This window comes from Vombatus ursinus, unplaced genomic scaffold (genome assembly GCF_900497805.2).
Source record: "Vombatus ursinus unplaced genomic scaffold, bare-nosed wombat genome assembly UNPS02013930.1, whole genome shotgun sequence".
Lineage (NCBI taxonomy): Eukaryota > Metazoa > Chordata > Mammalia > Diprotodontia > Vombatidae > Vombatus > Vombatus ursinus.
In genome coordinates, this window is record NW_020953708.1 from 31,206 (window position 1) to 50,611 (window position 19,406).

General features: G+C 35.4%; 1 pseudogene; it reads right to left on the bottom strand.

Moving 5' to 3' along the window:
• Positions 1–2,017: 2,017 nt before the first annotated feature.
• Positions 2,018–19,406, bottom strand: part of LOC114040645 — a 29,007-nt pseudogene continuing 11,618 nt past the window's right edge.

A 19,406-nucleotide genomic window follows, 5' to 3' on the forward strand; every position in this document is an offset into this window, starting at 1 on the left:
AGCCTTTGAAACCAACCAAATAATAAGTTATTAAACATCTGCTGTGCACCAGGCACTGAGCTCAACAAAGGTGACAAGGGCAAAGAATGACAGTCCCGATTTCCAAAAAGCTTACATACAAATGTGTGTATCTACACACACACACACACATATACATATAAATAAATATTTGTTGTTGTTCTGTCATTTCAGTTATGTTTGACTCTTTGTGACCCCACTGGGGGTTTTCTTGACAGAGATATTGGAGTGGTTTGCCATTTCTTTCTCTAGCTGAATTTACAGACAGGAAAGCTGAAAAAATAGGGTTAAGTGACTTGCAGGAATCACACAGCCAGCAATTGTTTGAGGCCACATTTGAACTCAGAAAGATAAGTCTTCCTGACTCCAGGCCTAGCACTCTATCCATCACATCACCTCAATGTCCCTTAATATAATACTGATCTACATATATTCCAGCTCAGGAGGTCTAGACATACTCCAGATTCTCATTAGAGATTTTTTCCTAGTTTAAAATTTTATTTCTCTTTTTAGCTATTTTTTTCCTTCTCTTCATGGAACAAAAAAGACAAGAAGTATAAACCCTCATAAGACATACACAGAGTCCAACAAAATGAATGGCCACATTGGTCACACCCTAAAGTGCAAGTTTCATTCTGTACTTTAAATCCATCCCCTCTCCAGAAAGAGATGGGCAGCAAGCTTATCTTCACTGCTCTGGAATCATGGCTTGCCTAGGTCTAGGACAATCATTCACAGAGCAATTGTCCATCTTGATGGAGGTAGCTTGATGAGGGTAGCTAACCTCCACACTATGAATTCCCCATCATTTAAAAAAAATATTATTTATTTTAAACATTCTTTTTTAAATTGAGTTCTAAGTTCTCATTCAGTCACTGAGAAGACAAGGAATAGATCAATTATCCGTGTGAAATCATGCAAAATGTATTTCTATGTTTTACCATGTTAGCCATGTCATAAAAAAGCAAGACAGTTAAAAAGTAAAAAAATATACTTCAATTCCTACTAAGTTTGTCAGTTCTCTCTGGAGGCAGACAGCAATTTTTTTTATCATGAATCCTCTGGAATGGTCTTAGATGGTTTTCTTGATCACAGTAACTAAGTCATTCACAGCTGATCATGTAATCATCATTAAAATATTGCTGTTACTCTATACAAGGAGCTCCTGGTTCTGCTTACTTAACTCTGCATCTATTCATATAGATCTTCCCAGGTTTTGCCAAAACCATCTCCCTCGTTTCTTAGAGCACAACATTCCATCACAATTATATACAACCACCTCTTTAGCCATTCAGGAACTGATGATCATCCCTTCAATTTCCAATTCTTTGCCACCACAAAAAGGCCCGCTATAAATATTTTTGTACATGTAGGTCCTTTTCCTTTTTCTTTCATCTGTGTGGAATACAGACCTAGCCATGGTATTGCTGTGTCAAAGGGTATGTACAGCTTTAGAGTGCTTTGGGCACAGTTCCAAATTGTTCTCCAGAATGTTTGGACCAGTTCTGAATTGTGCATAGTGTACCTATTTTTTCATATCCCCTCCAGAATTTGTCATTTTCCTTTTCTGTCATGTTGGCCAATCTGAGGTAGCGTGAGGTATTACCTCAAAGTTGTTTTCATCTGCATTTCTCTAATACATTTAGTGATTTAGAGCACTTTTTCATTATTATTGATAGCTTTGATTTCTTCATTGAAAACTCCGTTTATATTCCCTAACCATAATGGGAATCTTATTTATCTTTTCATGTGTGTCACTAACTGGATGACAAGGCATTTGGCTACCATGAGAAAGTCATAGTTAATCCTGCTGTTTACTTGCATTTCAATGAACTTCTTCCCTTTGATATTCAGAGCACTGGGGAGAAATCACATTGCATCAAAATCTGCCATAGGCCCTTGTGATGCTTTGTTTTAATTAAGATGATTCCAAGTCTTTATGGTCCACAGTGGCTACCCAAATGAATATGAGCAGAAGCAGCACCAGCAAAATCAGGAATAAAGCTTATTATGATTTATTAGATTATAATTTACTTCTCAAGCATCACCAACAATTATTCATCACTCATTAGGCTCAGGCTCATCTGATGGCCAAGAGGTCATCCCCAAGAATCTTGCACACCATATTCCCAGGGATCAAAGTTAATACTAAGGCTCTCCCAATACCACTATCCACTCAGTAACCTCTGACTCAGCCAGCATAACCTCTCCCTCCCTGAAGGCCCATGGGAGGATAACACTAAATCTTTGCCCCTTTAGAGGCCTCTGCAGAGGGGAGGGATATCTTCTTCTCTCATGAAGCCTAAATAAAGATACCCTGAATTACATCTAGGGACTCAGAATCACAGTCTAGTCAGCTGGGGAAATCTTCCCACACTCCTTATATTCATGAAGAATCACTCTAGTATGGATTCTCTGATGGACATTAAGTAGGTCCTTTGTCTAAAGGCTTTCCAGATTCAAAAGGTTTCCCTCCAGAATTAATTCTTTGATGTTGAGCAAGTTGTGTTTTCAAGCTGAAGGTCTTTTCACATTCACTGCATTCATAACATCTTTCTCCAGTATGAATGCTCTGATGTTGAGTAAGATCTACATTCAAGTGGAAGGCCTTTCTGTGTACATTATATTCATAAGGTATGATTTGAAGTTGAGTAAGATCTGACTTGTGAGAGAAGGGCTTCCTATACTACTCATATTCATGGAGAATTTCTCCAATATGAATTCTCTGATGCACAGTAAGGTATAGCTTCTTTCTGAAAGCCTTCTCACATTCACTACATACATAAGATTTTTTTTTCCAGCATCAATTTTTGATGTTTAATAAGATCTGAGTTGCAATGGAAGGCCTTCCCATACTTCTTACATTCATGAGGAATCCCATCAATTCTCTGATGGACATAAAGTAGTGTCCTCAGTCTAAAGGCCTTCCTACATGTATTACACATTTAAGGTTTCTCTACTGAATGAATTTTTTGGTGTTGAGTAAGCTGTATCTTCACTCTGAAAGTTTTCCCACATTCATTACATTCATTAGGTTTCTCTCCAGCATAACTTTTTTTATGTCGAGTAAGATCTGAGCTGTAGGGAAAAGCCTTTTCACACTCCTTACATTTATAAAGAATGCCTCCAGAATGAATTTTCTGATGCACAGTAAGATGTGCCTTTCTCTTGAAAGCTTTCTGACATTGACATAAGGTTTCTCTCCAGTATGAATTGTCTGCTGCCCAGTAAGATGTGCCTTCCTCCTGAAAGCCTTCCCGCATATAGTACATTGATAAGGTTTCTCTCCAGTATGAATTCTTTGATGTCGAATAAGTTCTCAGCTGTATGAGAAAGCCTTCCCACACCCTTTACATTCATAAAGCATCTTCCCAGTATGAACTCTCTGGTATACAGAAAGTAGTGTCTTACTCCTAAAGGCCTCCATACATTCACTCCATTCATAAGGTTTCTCTCCAGTATGAATTCTCTGATGTACAATAAATGCTGAGTTGTAGAGAAAACCCTTCCCACACTCCTTACATTCATAAAGAATCTCTCTAGTATGAATTCTCTGATGCATAGTAAGTTGTGTCTTAATCATGAAGGCCTTCCCACATTTGCTACATTCATAAGGATTATCTTCAGTATGAATTATCTGATGTCGAGTAAGATTTGCCTTCATACTGAAAGCCTTCCCACATACACCATATTCATAAGGCTTCTCTCCAGTATAAATTCTTTGATGTCGAAGAAGTACTGAGTTCCAGTGGAATACCTTCCCACACTCCTTACATTCATAAACAAATTCTCCAGTACGAATTCTCTGTTGCACAGCAAGATGCTTCTTGCTACTGAAGGCCTTCCCATATTCATTACATTCAGGAGATTTATCTCCAGTAAATTCTCTGCTCTCTGAAAGGAAGAATAAAGATCTGATTGACCCTGCCTTTTTTTCCCCTTTCCCAAGTTCTTAGTTGTTCAATGATTTTAGAGGTATTCTCTTGCCTTCTCACTTAAGGTTAGTCTCACTAGTCTTTAACTAAGAATCAATTTATCTTATTTGAAAGTATGACGACTCAAAGGTAACATATGCAAATAATTTTACTTAGGATGAAATTACCTGGGGAGATGAATGAACTATTACTCTACTATAAATGGCTGATATTTGAAAGAAATAAGACTACTCAGAAAAAAAAATAGATGGCTTTGAAAACCTGCACATATATCCTTTGCATCTGAGATGAAAACAGGAAGGGAAAATACTGAACAGAAAGAAAACAGAGAATCAATGAGTTTAGAGTGAGAAGGAGAAATAGATACATAAAGTAAACAGAGTAAGGAATACGAGGTAAAAAATATGACAATTCTTGGCATAAATTTCCTCTAATATTCCAACGCATCTACTTTGTAAGAAATTGATTGAAATTTGTAAGAATAAGACATGTATTTTTAATATGAGAAATTATTACTAATTTCTGAAACATTACTCAAACTTTGGTAATCAACAAAGTAAAAATGAAAACAATTTGGAGGTATCAATAAATAGCCAACAGATTAACAAAGATAATTTAAAATGATAAATTTTAGCAGTTATATTGAAATAGCTAAGCTGCTGTTGCTGCCATTTTTCTGAAAAGTAAGATAGGAATTTCAGCTACAGCAACAAAAATGTTCATGTCCTTTGACCCAATTATCTGATTACCAGGTGTACAACCTAAAAATGTTACAAAAAGCAGAGAACTCTCTCTAAAATTTTAATAATAGCTTTTTGTGAAATAGCAAAATATTGAAAACCTATAGGTCCAATGATGGGGTTACGGCTAAACAAGACCTGTCATATGAAATACTATTGTGCCTTTATAAACATAATTTCAAAGCATAAAGAAAAACAGAATGATACATAATGTGATACACTGAAGAAAGGGGAATTAAGTTAGGATTAAATATTTTTTAAAAATATTTAAATATGCAGCAAGGCATCATAATCATAAAAACAAAAAAGAAGAAACTATCAGGAGAGAACTTAGAAGCAAAAAGAGCACATCACTTAATATCTTAACTAATGTGCTTATTTGAAAAGGGAGAATGAATTCATGCAAGTAAGGCAGGAGAATGCTTGCTTAAGATAAAATAATCTTAAATGAACAGAAGAAAAATAATTGCCCTATACAGAGGCAACAACTTTGAGAGTGGAGATACATTTCAGTAAAGAGATACATTAAAAAAGTAACTTCTTGAGTTAAAAAATGAAATTTTAAAGTTTCAGCTCCTCTCAAAAAGCCTGAGAAGCTTTGATAGACTACTTTGTTTAACATTTTACAAGAGCTTTAACCTAAAATGACCAAAGGAACAGTATTTTACAATAACTCATCTGCTTGGTTTTTATGTAGTCACCTGCACAGCTGCTTCTTGGAATATCTGCCTCTGGCGTCCAAAATGCTTCCTTTCTTTCCAACTGGTAGATTACATCTAATTTGGAAACTACAAATCCTGTTAATTAAAAATGATAAAGTGTTAGGGAGTCATCTTAAAGTTCCTTCATAGAACAGACAGATAAAATACTCCTTCCAACTCTTATTAGAAAAGTGGGAGAATAAAGGCACTCAATGTATCTTATACTAGCAAGGGAACTATGTTAGCTGATTTTGTCTAAGACTTTTTTTTCCCAACCATGGAGGGCTCCATGGGCTGACTCTTTTCTATTCTTTTTTTTTTTTTTAAACATGGGAGAGGGAGGAGAAGTTAAATTTTTTTAAAAGCATCCATAAAACTTAAAAATGGTTCATTTCATTCACTCCCTGCTTACACAGTGGGAACACTATGAATGATGAGACTTACACTGAGATTAAATACAACATCTTGGATTTGAAGCAACAAAGAGGATACATTCTCAAGGATAACAACAAATCAAGAAATCAATTTCCAGGCATACTAAGCTTGGACCTTTTTTCCTGGAAACAGGTAGCACAAGTAATCTGTCTCTTGGCTACAAAAAGATTAGGAATATTTTCCTCTTGTATGCCAAAGAATAACTGTTAAAATCTTGAAGGCTGTCACAGTATATATCAAGACTCCAAATGGGTAGCTGTTCTTACCCAAAGAGACCAAGTTCCTATAGTTCTACAGCATCACATCCTTATACAGTGTTTTCTGAGATGGGTTCAATTGTACCCACTCCTCCTGGGAGAATTCCACAGCCACATCTTTGAATGTGACTGATTCCTGAAATACCAAAAACACGTGTGCTTACCCAGCTACAGCTCTAACTGTTGTAAAGTTCAAATGTAAACTGCTTGCCAGCAGGGTGAGGGAATTGAGGGCATTAGGACAGCAAGTGGTACAGGGAATTGAGGCAACTGAGTCAACCGTAATGACTCCATTTTGTGACTCAATTCTAGGGGTAGCTCAGTTCTTTTTCTGTTCAATTATAAGTTTATTCCAACCTCTGTCTTGTGAGAAAAATTTACTCAGTTGTGGGAATTGAGAGAAAATCTTATTGCATCATTGGAACCTAGCCCTGCACGACTGGGAAATGAGACCACCTTTACATGCTATTTAGAGACTCTTAACTAAGAACGTAGGTTATTCTGACCAGAAACCCAGTCAGATCCAAAAAGACTGATGTAATGAGTTTTCTAAAAATTGTATATCTGAAGCAATCCATATGTTTTATCTGAAAACTGGCCCCATACTGAACAATAGTTACTGTTTCCATGTTCCTTTGACTGCATACAGACAACTGAGTGGACTGGGAAATCTTGTTTTCTGAATTCAGGGAACTGAACCAGTTGCCTCCCCCATCTCCCAACAGGGAACGTCCCTAATTTTTCCTCTAATTTGAAATCAAATTACCTGATATTGTATTATTTGCTTTTAATTAATTGGTCCTCTTTGATTGTTTTTAATGTATAAAAGTATGTCTCCCCCTATATGTTCAGGGTCCAGCCCTAAGCTGAGGAAACAGCCTGGTCCCACTTTGTTATGCAATTGCCATGAGGTGCTTAATAAGCGACTGAACCTTTGTTTCCTCAGTCATTCCACCTTCTATTTGTCACAAGGGACTGTTAAATTTATTTATTTGTATCCCAGTACAGTGCCTGGTATATAGCAAGTGCTTGCTACTTAAGAATTCCTCTCCCAGAAAGAACTAATAAATAGAAGATATGTATAGAATTTTACATACACACACACAGACACACACACATTTGCATCAAATAGTAGCCATCTCTAAGGTTTTGGGTGGGGGAAGGGGGGAAAAAAAGAAATTTACATAAGTTACATATTTAAAAGGAATAGCAAGTTGTATATAATAGATTTGCAGTTTCATGTGCAATCATTTTTTTTTTCTTTTTAGAAGCAATTGAGGTTTTAGTGACTTGCTCAGAGTCACACAGCTAGTAAGTGTTATGTGTCTGAGGCTGGATTTGAACTCGGGTCCTCCTGACTCCAGGGCCAGTGCTCTATCCACTGTGCCACCAAGCTGCCCCTGCAATCATCTTTTTTTTTTAAATTATATTATGCTTTGGAAATGTTTGTTATATTCCATAAATTAAAAATTAAATGAAGAAAAATTTTTTTAAAAATAATTCCTCTCAGATTAGTGTATAAGCTCCTTAAGGGCAAGAGCTATTATTGCCATCCTTTGTATCCTCCTGCACTTAGCACAGTTCCTGGAACTTTGTAGGTGCTTAATAAATGCCCATTGCTCTAAATGGTTCCAATGACATAAATTTTAAATGTATTTTTGGTTTGTTTGTTTTTTTTTTTTTACAATGTGAACCCATGGTTCCCACTTCTATCCTCTGAGCTGAAGCAGTAACATTGATAATTCCTTTTCTACTTGCTGAAATCAAACAATGAAAATGAAATAGAAGACAGAGCTATCATGTGGTTCTAAGTCTTCTCCTCCAGGTTAAACAAGCCAATCAGCCTTTGACCAATCTGCCTGATCTCTTCACAAGTAAGACAGTTCCCTTGCTCTTTTCATCCAATGGCTGTGCTTCTTAAAATGTGGCACTCTGAAATAAACACGATTGTGTTCCAGGCTCCTGGAACCACCAGAGCAAAGGCAAGCACGGGGGACTACAATCTCCTGTCTGTAACAGCACGTGAAGAATTTTTTACTATTGAAAAGGGTGTGAAAGGACCATGACTTTCCAATTCACACAGTTAGAATTGGAAGAGACTTTGGAGTCCAATTTTCTCATTTTACAAATTAGGGAAGTGAGGCCCAGAGAAAGAAAGTGACTTGCTTAAGGTCAAGAGGAATAAATATTAGATCCACACTTTAATCCCAGGTCCCCCCAGCTTCAAATCCAGGGCTATGATCACAGTACCATGTTGCCATTCCCTTTCTGGACAACCAGATCAATGCTACAGCTGAGTTTTTACACAAAAACATTCATAAGAGCACTCTTTGGGGCAGCAAAGAACTGGAAACAAACTGAATTCTCCCCAATAAAGAAAAACTAGGGAAAAAATGGCATATAGATAATGCTGGACTATTATTACATAGCTAAAATGACAAATACAAGGAAATTTGAGAAGCACTGGAAATATGCACTGACACACTGTAATATAAGCAGAGCCAACAGAACATAATACACAAAACTACAAAAATATAATTTAAAAAATGAAAAAGGTGCTGAATTTCAAATAATTGAAAAAAAAGAACAAAAAAAAGTCCATCTGCTCATCATTTCTTATGGAACAATAGTATTCCATTATATTCATACACCACAATTTGTTCAGTCATTCCCCAATTGATGGGCATCCCCTCAATTTCCGACTCTTGGCCACCACAAAAAGAGTTGCTATAAATATTTTTGTACATGTGGGTCCTTTTCCCATTTTTATGATCTCTTTGGAACACAGACCTAGAAGTGGTATTGCTGGGTCAAAGGGTATGCACATTTTTATAGCCCTTTGGGCATAGTTCCAAATTGCTCTCCAGAATGACTGGATCAGTTCACAACTCCACCAACACTGCATTAGTGTTCCAATTTTCCAATCTTCTCTAACATTTATCATTTTCCTGTTCTGTCATGTTAGCCAATCGGATAGGGTGATGTGGTACCTCAAAGCTGTTTAGATTTGCATTAAGAAGCATTAATCAAGTGCCTAACATGTGCAAAGTAAAATATTCCCCACTTTCTTCTGGTACAAACAACATGCGCAACTGCAGTGTTATGAAAACAAAACAAATGCAAAGCATAAGATAGGGCCAAGATGGCAGAGTAGAGGCTGCATTCCCAAACTCACCCAATGTTCCTCTCCAAAAAACTCTAAAAGTAATGTACTAAATCAAATTCTAAAGTGGCACAGCCAACAGAAGGTCATGATAAGATCCTTTTCCAGTTCAACACTATTGGGTAGGAAGAAGCGGCCTGTGACACTGGGATGGGAGGTAGCCTGTAGTGCACGTGGCAATGACACCAGCTATGCATGGGCCTTGGAAGTGGCTGTGGTGATGAAAGCAGCAGCAGCAGCAGTTCAGAGGGTTCTCATCATCCAGACACAACAAGGGGCCTGGACAACATAGAAAGAGATCCCAGGGGACTCCTATGTGGGCACTGGGTGAGTGACCAGGGACCCCTTGGCAACTCCATTGTATGGTACTGAATTCCAAGTTGTAGGGTAGAGATAAGCCCTTGGGGGACAAAGAAAGCAGAGACAACAAAGGCCCTCATTCTGGTCGTAGTTCCAGGGAGAAGAGAGAAGGGCTGATGCTTGCAATCCCAAAGTGTCTTGACAGAATGTAATAAAGGCAAACTAAGGCAGAGAATTCTGAGCTTTATCAGTATATTAGCAGATTTAATTTCTTCAAAGGGAGGAGGGTCCTGTTCTCAGTAAGGACCAGAATGCAGATCAAGAGAGCACTCTCTGCAAATCACAACACTTTGGAAGCACCAAAAATTTACAAACCTAGCTGTGAAACAAACAGGCCACCCCCCCCACTTCACCCCCAGGGAGTAGGACCCAACTATAACATAAAGTTCAAGGTCAAGAAATAATCTGGAGAAATGAGCAAATAACCAAAAAAAGAAAGAAAGAAAAAAAAAAGGAACAAGAAGCTGACCCCCGAAAAAAGGTACTATGGTGATAGGGAAGATCAAGACACAAAACTCAGAAGAAAACAAAAAGAAAACATCTATAATCAAGACTCAAAGAAACATGTAGTTCAGAAAGAAGCCCAAAAAGAATTACTTTTAAAAAAAGTTAAAGAAAATGTTTTAAAAAGAACAAAAAAAATTTGATTTTTTAAATCAAATAAGAGTAGAAGAAAACCTGATGAAAGAAATGAGAAAATTATGACAAGAGAATTAACAGCATGTTAAAAGAAGCACAAAAAAATGAAGAAAATAATTCATCAAAAATCAGAATTGGCCAAGTGGTAAAATAGTGCCAAAACCCAAATGAAGAAAATAACTGATAAAAAATTAAAATTGATCAAATGGAAGCAAAAAATTCCATGAGACATCAAGAAATAATAAAACAAAGTCAAAAGGCTGAAAAAAGAATGTAAGAAAATGTGACATATCTCAACAGGAAAGCGACCTGGTGATTGATAAATCTTATAAGGAAAGATCTTCCACGTCCTCTGTATGACTCTAAACATTGGGCTATAAGCTAGAGTGTGATTATCTATGTTGACCTGAGAATTTAGCCAGTTCTCAGGAGAAGATGTGCTCTGGGAACCTGGCCAGTTCATCAGAACCTACCAAGTTAATTAATATTCTAAGATGTTTGGCTTGCTCCAGGAACTTGGCCAGTTCCTGGACCAAGTAAAAACATCTGCTAGAATCATGGACACCTCTGGCACGGGGCCTTCTTTGTTAGAGGCCCAATTTAAATCCTTATTGGGAAAGCTATCTTTGGATTCTCACCCATGGAGAGGACGCTCTGCCTGGGACTTTCCCAGTTGGGACCCCAAAAGCTGTAGCCCAGGAATCCCCAGCTTGGACTTCAGGTGTTGGTGCTTCCCCTAATTGGTGATGTTTTCTTATATTATTGCTATCCTTTGTACTCTTAGCCTGACTATAGCCTTATTGCTAATTGTATGTTGCTGTAAATCTACCTTTTCTATACCTATATTATAATCTCAATTAAAGCTACCTTCACTTCTCTCTCTAGGAGTGTGTCTTATTGTAGGAGTGAATCTGAATCACATTTTTCTTCCTTAATCACACACCTGGAAAGTAGATGGAGGAGAGATAATTTAAGAATGACTGGACTACCTGAAAGCCATGATCAAAAATAGAGCCTAGATGTTATATATTAAGACATCATAAAGAAAAACTGACCAAATATCTTAGAACACAAGGAAAAATACAAATGGAAAGAATCTACCAATCACCCCCTGAAACAGATCCCAAAATAAAAAATCTCAGGAATCCTACAGTCAAATGGAAGATCTCTCAGGTTAGAGAGAGAATAATGCAAGCGGCCAAAGACAGACTATGCAAATACCGTGGAGCTAAAATCACCATCACACAAGATTAGCAGCTACCATGTTATATGGGAAGAGGGCATGAAATATGCTTTCCAGGAGGCAAAGGGGGTATGATTACAACCAAGAATAACCTACCCAGCAAAAGGGAGTAGAATTCATCACATGAAAAAAGGATGTTCAAGCATTCCTGATGAAAAGACCAGAGATGAACAGAAAATGTGACATTAAAACACAAGTCTCAAGAAAAGCATAAAAAGGTAAACATGAAAGAGAAATCATAAGGGACTTAGTAAGTTAAACTATTTATATTATCAGGGGACAATGACACATGTAACTCCTAAGAACTATAACACTTTTAGGGAAGTTAGAAGGAGTGTTCATAAACAGAGGACGTGGCTGTGAGTGGAAAATATTGGGATGATCTAAAAACAATGGAGATGGGGCAGCTAGGTGGCACAGTGAATAGAGCTCTGGCCTTGGAGTCAGGAAGCCTTGAGTTCAAATCCAGCCTCAGACAGTTAACATTCATTAGCTGTGTGACCCTGGGCAAGTCACTTAACCCCAATCGCCTCACCAAGAAGTAAAAATTAAATAAATAAATGAAACAATGGAGAGTTAAGAGAGGAGCTGAGAAGGAAGTGGAAAAATGTGGGAAATTTTCTTGAATAAAAATGGAAAGGAAGAACTCTTTCAGTGGAGGGGAAAATAAGGGAAGTAGGCAATGCTTGAACCTCACTCTAATCTGTTTCAAAGAGGAAAAGCATATATACAAATTCAGTAGGGTAAAGAAATCTATCTTACTCAATAGGGAAGTAGGAGGGGAATGGGGTAAGAGAAAAAGGTGGGGGTGATAAGAGGGGGAGCTGATTAAAGTAGGCAGTAGTAATAAGCAAAACAAATTTCTGAGGAGGAACAGGGTAAAAAAAGAAAATAGAGAAGGAAAAACAGAAGAAAATAGGATGGAAAAAAAACACAGTAATCATAAATGTGAACATAAATAGAATGAATTCATATATAAAATGGAAGTGGAAAGCAGAATGAATTAGAAACCAGAATCTAACAATATGTTGTTCACACAAAGCACACCTGAAAACACACAGAGTTACAATAAGGAGCTACAGTATTTATTTCAGCTGAAATAAAAAAGTGAGAGGTAGCAATCATGATCTAAGACAATGCAAAGGCAAAAATAGATCTAATTAAAAGAGATAATCAGGGAAACCACATTATGCTAAAAGGTACCATAGACAATGAAGTCATAAAAATAGTAAAGATAAATGCATGAAATGGCATAGCATCTAAATTTTTAAAGCAAAATTTAAATGAGCTGCAGGAAGAATTAGCCAGCACCAGTGGGGGACCTCAACTTTCCCTTCTCAGAACTAGATAAATCTAACCATAAAATAAGTAAGAAAAAAGTTAAGGAATAGACTTTTAGAAAAGTTAGCTATGATAGACCTCTGGAGAAAACTGAATGAGAACAGAAAGGAATATATGCTTTTCTCCATTGTACATGGTACCTTCCCAAAAATTCATGATGTGTTAGGGCATGAAAACTTCACAAATATGGAGAAGCAGAAATAATAAATGCCTACTTTACTAGCCTTAATACGCTGAAAACCACATTCAATATAGGGCCTTTGAAGCATAGATTAAAAATTAACTGAAAATTAAATAACCTAATCCTAAAGAACATCGAGGTCAAAGAACAAATCATATAATCAATCATTTCACTAATGACAATAACAATGAGATAACATGCCAAAATTTTTGAGATGCAGACAAAGCAGTATTTATGGGAACATGTATATCTCTAAACACTTATATCAATGAAATAGACAAAGAGGAAATCAATAAATTGAGCATGTAACTAAAAAAAAAAAACTAGAAAAAGAACCAATTGAAAAGCCCCACTAAACATAAAAGCAGAAGTCCTGAAAATCAAAGAAGAGGTTAACACAATTGAAAGTAAAAAAGCCATTGAACTAATTAATAAAATTAAGAACTGGTTTAATGAAAAACCAATAAAGTAGACAAATCAGTTGTTAATTTGATTTAAAAAGAAAAATCAACTCAAATCGCCAGTATTAAAAATGAAAAGACTGAATGCATCACCAATAAAAACGAAATTAAAGCAATTATTAGGAGCTATTTTACCCAAACATATGGCAATAAAAAGGACACTCTAAGTAAAATGGAAGAATGTTTACAAAAAATTAATTGTCCAGGTTAACATAAGAAGAAATAAAATACTTAAATAATCCTACCTTAGAAAATGAAATTGACTAATCCATATATAAACACCTAAGAAAAAATCCCCAGGACCAAAATGCTTTTCAAGTGAATTCTACCAAACTTTCAATGAACAATTAATTCCAATACTACATAAACTATTTGAAAAATTGGGTAAAAAAGGTCTCCTATCAAATTCCTTCTATGATCCAAATATGGTTTTGATAACTAAACCAAGGAGAGCCAAAACAGAGAAAGAAAGCAACAAACCAATTTCCCTAATGAATACTGAGGCAAAAAGTTTAAAGAAAATATTATCAGATTACAACAACACAGCATAAAGATCATATGATGTGACGAGGTTGTATTTATACAACAAATGCAGGGCTGGTTTAACATCAGGAAAAGTATAAGCAGAAATGATAATGTCAGTACCCAAATTAACAAAAGTCATATGCTGAAATCAATAAATGCAGAAAAAACCTTCGACATAATACAACACCCAATCCTATTAAAAACATGAGAAAGCATAGGAATAAATGTAGTTTTTCTTAAAATGATAAGTAATATCTAAAATCAAGAGCATGATTTGTAATGAGAATGAACTAGAAGCCTTCCTAAGAACACTGGGGTGAAGAAAGGATGGTCATTATCAATTTTTATTCAATACTGTACTAGAATTTCTAATTATAATAAAAAGACAAGAAAAAGAAACTGAATGAATAACAGTGGATAACAAGTACCCAAAAAACCCCGAAACTATCACTCTTTCTAGATGATAAGAACCCTAGAGAATCAACTGAAAAACTAGTTGAAATAATAAAGAACTTTACCAAAGTTAGAGGACATAAAATAAGTTCACATAAATTATCAGCATTTCTATATATTACCAACAAAACTCAACAGACAGAGATAGAAAGAGAAATTCCATTTAAAATAACTGCAGGCAGTAAAAAATACATGGGAGTCTACCTGCTCAGTCACACTCAAGAACTAAATGAACATAATTACAAAACACTTTTCAAACAAATAAAGACAGATCTAAACAACTGGAAAAATATTAATTTCTTATGGTTAAGCTGAGCCAATGTAATAAAAATGATAATTCTACCTAAACTAAATTACTTATTCGGTACGATACCAAACAATTTTTAAAAAGTTTTATAAAGTTAGAAAAAAGAATAAAATTTATTAAGAACAAAAGGTCAAGCGTATCAAAGGAATAATAACAAAAATGAATAGGAGGGTGACCTAGATGTACCAGTTCTCAAACTATATCACAAAGTGGTAATCATCTCAACAATCTGGTACTAGCTATGAAATACAGCAGCAGATAAGCAGAACAAATTAGAAACACAATATACATAAGTAAAAGACTACAATAATCTAGTGTTTGATAAACCCAAAGATCCAACCTTTTGGGACAAGAACTCATTATTTGAGAAAAATTGCTGGAAAAATTGCAAAGCAGTCTGACTTAAGCATAGACCAACATATATAACAAGATAAGGTCATGATTCAGACATAAAGGATGGTATCAGGAGCAAAGTATGGGAGCATGAAAAATTTACCTGTCAGATCTATGGATAAAGGAAGAATTTATGACCAAACAAGCAAGAGAGAAAATCACGGGAAGTAAAGTCAATAATTTTGATAACATTAAAGTTTCTGCAAAAACAAAACCAATGTTGCCAAAATTATAAGGCTAGCAGGAAAACAGGAAAAAAAGGGTTTTTATACCGTGTTTCTCTGGGAAGGTCTCATTTTTCAAACACAGAGGGGCCTGAGTGAAATTTATAAAAATAAGAGCCATTCTCCATTTGAAAAATGGTCAAAGGATATAAACAGGCACTTTTCAGAAGAAATCAAATCTACCAATAGTCACATAAAAATGCTCTAAATCACTAATAATTAGAAAAGTGAAAATTAAAACAATTCAGAAATAGCACTTCTTACCTATCAGATAGACTAACATCACAGAAAAGGTAAATGATAAATGCTGATGAGATGTGGTAAAATAGGGACAGTAATGCACTGTTGGTGGACTTATGAACTACTTCCATCATTCTGGAGGATATTTGAAACTATGCCTAAAGGACTATAAAACTGCATGCCCTTTTATTTAGCAATACTATTAGGTCTGTATCCTAAAGAGATGAAAGAAAAGGAGAAAGGACATAAATGAATAAAAATATTTACAGTAGACTTTTTTGCAATGATAAGAATCAGAAATTGAGAGGATGCCCATCAACTGGGGAATGGATGAATAAGATATGGTATATGATTGTGATGGGGTAGGCAGTACATTCAGAAAAACCGATGAAGACATGTATGCTTCATTGTCTATGGTACTTTTTATCAAAGTGTATTTACTCTGCTTCTCTCTTTTAATTACATCTCTTTTGGCCATAACTTTGTCTGAGATCATAATTGCTATCCCTGCCTTTTTTGCATCAGCTGAAGCATAATAAATTCTACTCCAACCCTCCATTTTAACTGTGTGTATCACTCATTCTTAAATGTGTTTCTTGTAAACAACACATTGTTGGATTCTGATCCATTCTGCTGTTTCTATTTTATAGGTGAGTTCATCCCATTCACATTGAAAGTTATAATTACTATTTTTGAATTTCCCTCCCCCTTAATTTTTACTATTTTTCTTCTCAGCCTCTTTTTACCCAATCCCTCTTCCTTTATCTTCTCCCTTACTCTCCTAATCTTGATCTATAACATCCCTCCAAAAGTCCCTCTCTTATCTTCTCCCCCTACTTTTTATTCTGTACATCCTTCTACAAGTCCCTCCCCCCAGCCCTCAATTTTCTCACCTCTCTACAAGTTCAGAAAACTTCTACACCCCTCTATATGTACATGTCATTTCCTCTTCAACCCAGATGAGATCAAAGTTCCAACATTACCAGCCCTCCACCCCTACTAGCTTCTTCTATATTAGTTTTCTTTCACACCCCATTTTTAAGAGATAATTGCTCCTTTTTTACCTTTTCCTACCAATTTTATTTAGCATCACTCCATCAGACAAAACTCAGCTCCATCCTTTCTTTCAAACTACCTTGGTAATGATGACAATTTTAAGAAGACTGATAATGTTTTCATATATAATAAGTAAGGAGTTTGACCTTATGAGTGCCTTATAATTAAGTCTTTAAAGTATTCCTTATATTTCTTCTTGATCTTTTATTTCAAACTTTCCACTGAGTTCTGGTCTTTTTCTTACAAATATCTGACAGTCTTTCAGTTCATCAAATGACTATCTTTCTTGCATTCAGAGTTATACTCAGCTTTGCCAGTTAAGTTATTCTTGGAAGCATCCATAGCTCTTTTGCTCTTTGAAACATAATGTTCCAAGATCCATGATCTTGTAGTATAGAAGCTGCTAGGTCTTGTGAAATCCTGACTGTATTTTTACAGTACTGAAAATTTTTTTTTCTTGTTCCTTGAAATAGTTTCTCCTTAATGTGGGAGTTTTAAGAGTTGGCTATAATATTCCCATAAGAAGTTTTCCTCCTAGGTGATCTCTTTCAGGTGGTGAAAGGTAGGGTGTTTTTTTTTCTATTTCTATTTTACACTCTAGTTCTAGAATTTCAGGGTAATTTTCTTTAATAATTTTTGTAATGGTGCATCCAGAATGCAACCAAGATTAGGAGAGAAGTAGAAAACTGGGAATTTTTACAAGCAGGGTCTCTGATAAGGGCCTCATTTCTAAAATATATACAGAACTAAGTCAAATTTATAAGAATATAAGTCATTCCCCCAGTTGATAAATGGTCAAAGAATTTGGACAGGCAATTTTCAGATGAATAAATTAAAGCTATCTATAATCATATGAAAAAATGTTCTAAACTACTACTGATTAGAGAAATGCAAATGGAAACAACCCTGAGGTACTACATCACACCTATCAGATTGGCTAATATGACAAAACAGGAAAATGATCAATGTTGGAGAAGATGTGGGAAAAATGGAACACTAATGCATTGTTGGTGGAGTTGTGAACTGATCCATTTCTGAGAGCAATTTGGAACTATGCCCAAAGGGCTATAAAAATGTGCATACCCTTTGACCCAGCAATAGCACTTCCAGGGCTGTATCCCAAAGAGATCATAAAAATGGGAAAAAGACACACACATACAAAAATATTTATAGCAGCTCTTTCTGTGCTGGCAAAGAACTGGAAATTGAGGGGCTGCCCATCAATTGGGGAATTGCTGAACAAGTTGTGGTATGTGAATGTAATGGAATACTATTGTGCTATAAGAAATGATGAGCAAACAGACTTCAGAAGAACCTGGAAAAACTTGTATGGATTGATGCTGAGTGAAGTAAGCAGAACCAGGAGAATGTTGTACACAGTAACAGCCATGTTGTGTGATGACTAATTTTGATAAACAGTTCTTCTCAGCAATGCAAAGATCTAAGACTTCTCCAAAAGTCTAATGATAGAAAATGCTATCCACATCCAGAGAAAGAACTATGGAGTTTGAATGCAGATCTAAGCATACTATTTGCTTTTTTTGTTCTGTTTTGTTTCTTGGTTCTCTTTTTGTGGTTTCCTATTGTGGTTCCTCCTATTGGTTCTAATTCTTCCTTACAACATGACTAATGTGAAAATGAGTTTAATAGGAATGTATTTGTAGAGCCTAAAACAGATTGCATGCCATCTTGAGGAGGAAGGCAAGGAGGGGGAGAAAACTTAAAATTCAAAAGCTTATGAAAATAATTGTTGGAAACTAAAAATAAATTTTAAAAGCATATCCAGATTCTTTTTTTGATAACTTTCATGTAGTCTGATAATTCTTATATTATCTCTCCTATATCTGTTCTCCAGGCCAGTTATTTTTCTGAGATGTTTCAGATTCTTTCTTTTTTAAAATCATTTCTGAGTGTCTCCTAACATCATTGAATTCCATTTGCCCAATTCTAGTTTTCAAGGAATTATTTTCTTAAGATTTTATACATCTTTTCTCAATTGGCTAACTAACTTTTCATAATTTTTAACTGTTTTTATTTTTTTTCCTAATTTTTCCTCAATCTATCTTATTCGATTTTTGAATTCCATTTTTAGTTCACCTAAAAGCTCTTTTTTGGCTTGTGACCATTTAACAGTGCTATTTGGGGTAGGAGTGGCTTTTTTTACCTCACTAGTTTCCTCTGAATAAGAACCCAGATCTTTTTCACCAAAGTATCTATCTATGTTGGGTTCTTTTTCCTTTGCTTACTCACTTTTATTTATTTATCTTTGGCAATTTATTATTATGATCACATTTTAAGCCCGAGTTGTGAGTAATGTTGTCCTACGCCATTTTTTGAATATATACATATTCGTGTGTGTGTGTGTGTGTGTGCATATCTATTTTTTGTCTAATGGTGGGGGGGAGAAAAAAGAAGAAAAATAAATTTACATGATAACTTTATTATATATTTAAAAGGCATACCAAGATGTGCATAATAGGTTGGCAGTTTCATATGCAATTATCTTTTTCATCATACTGTTATAGAAATGCTTGTTTTATTCCATAAATTAAAAATAAAATCAATAAATATGAAAAGAACTAGGAGAAGACTGGGCACAGTAGCAACAATAATGATCAACTGTGACAGACTTAGCTATTCTGATGAATACAATGATCCATGAAAATTCCAAAGGACTGATAAAAAATGAAGAAATAATTGATGAACTTTTTGAGTACAAACTGAAGCATATTCT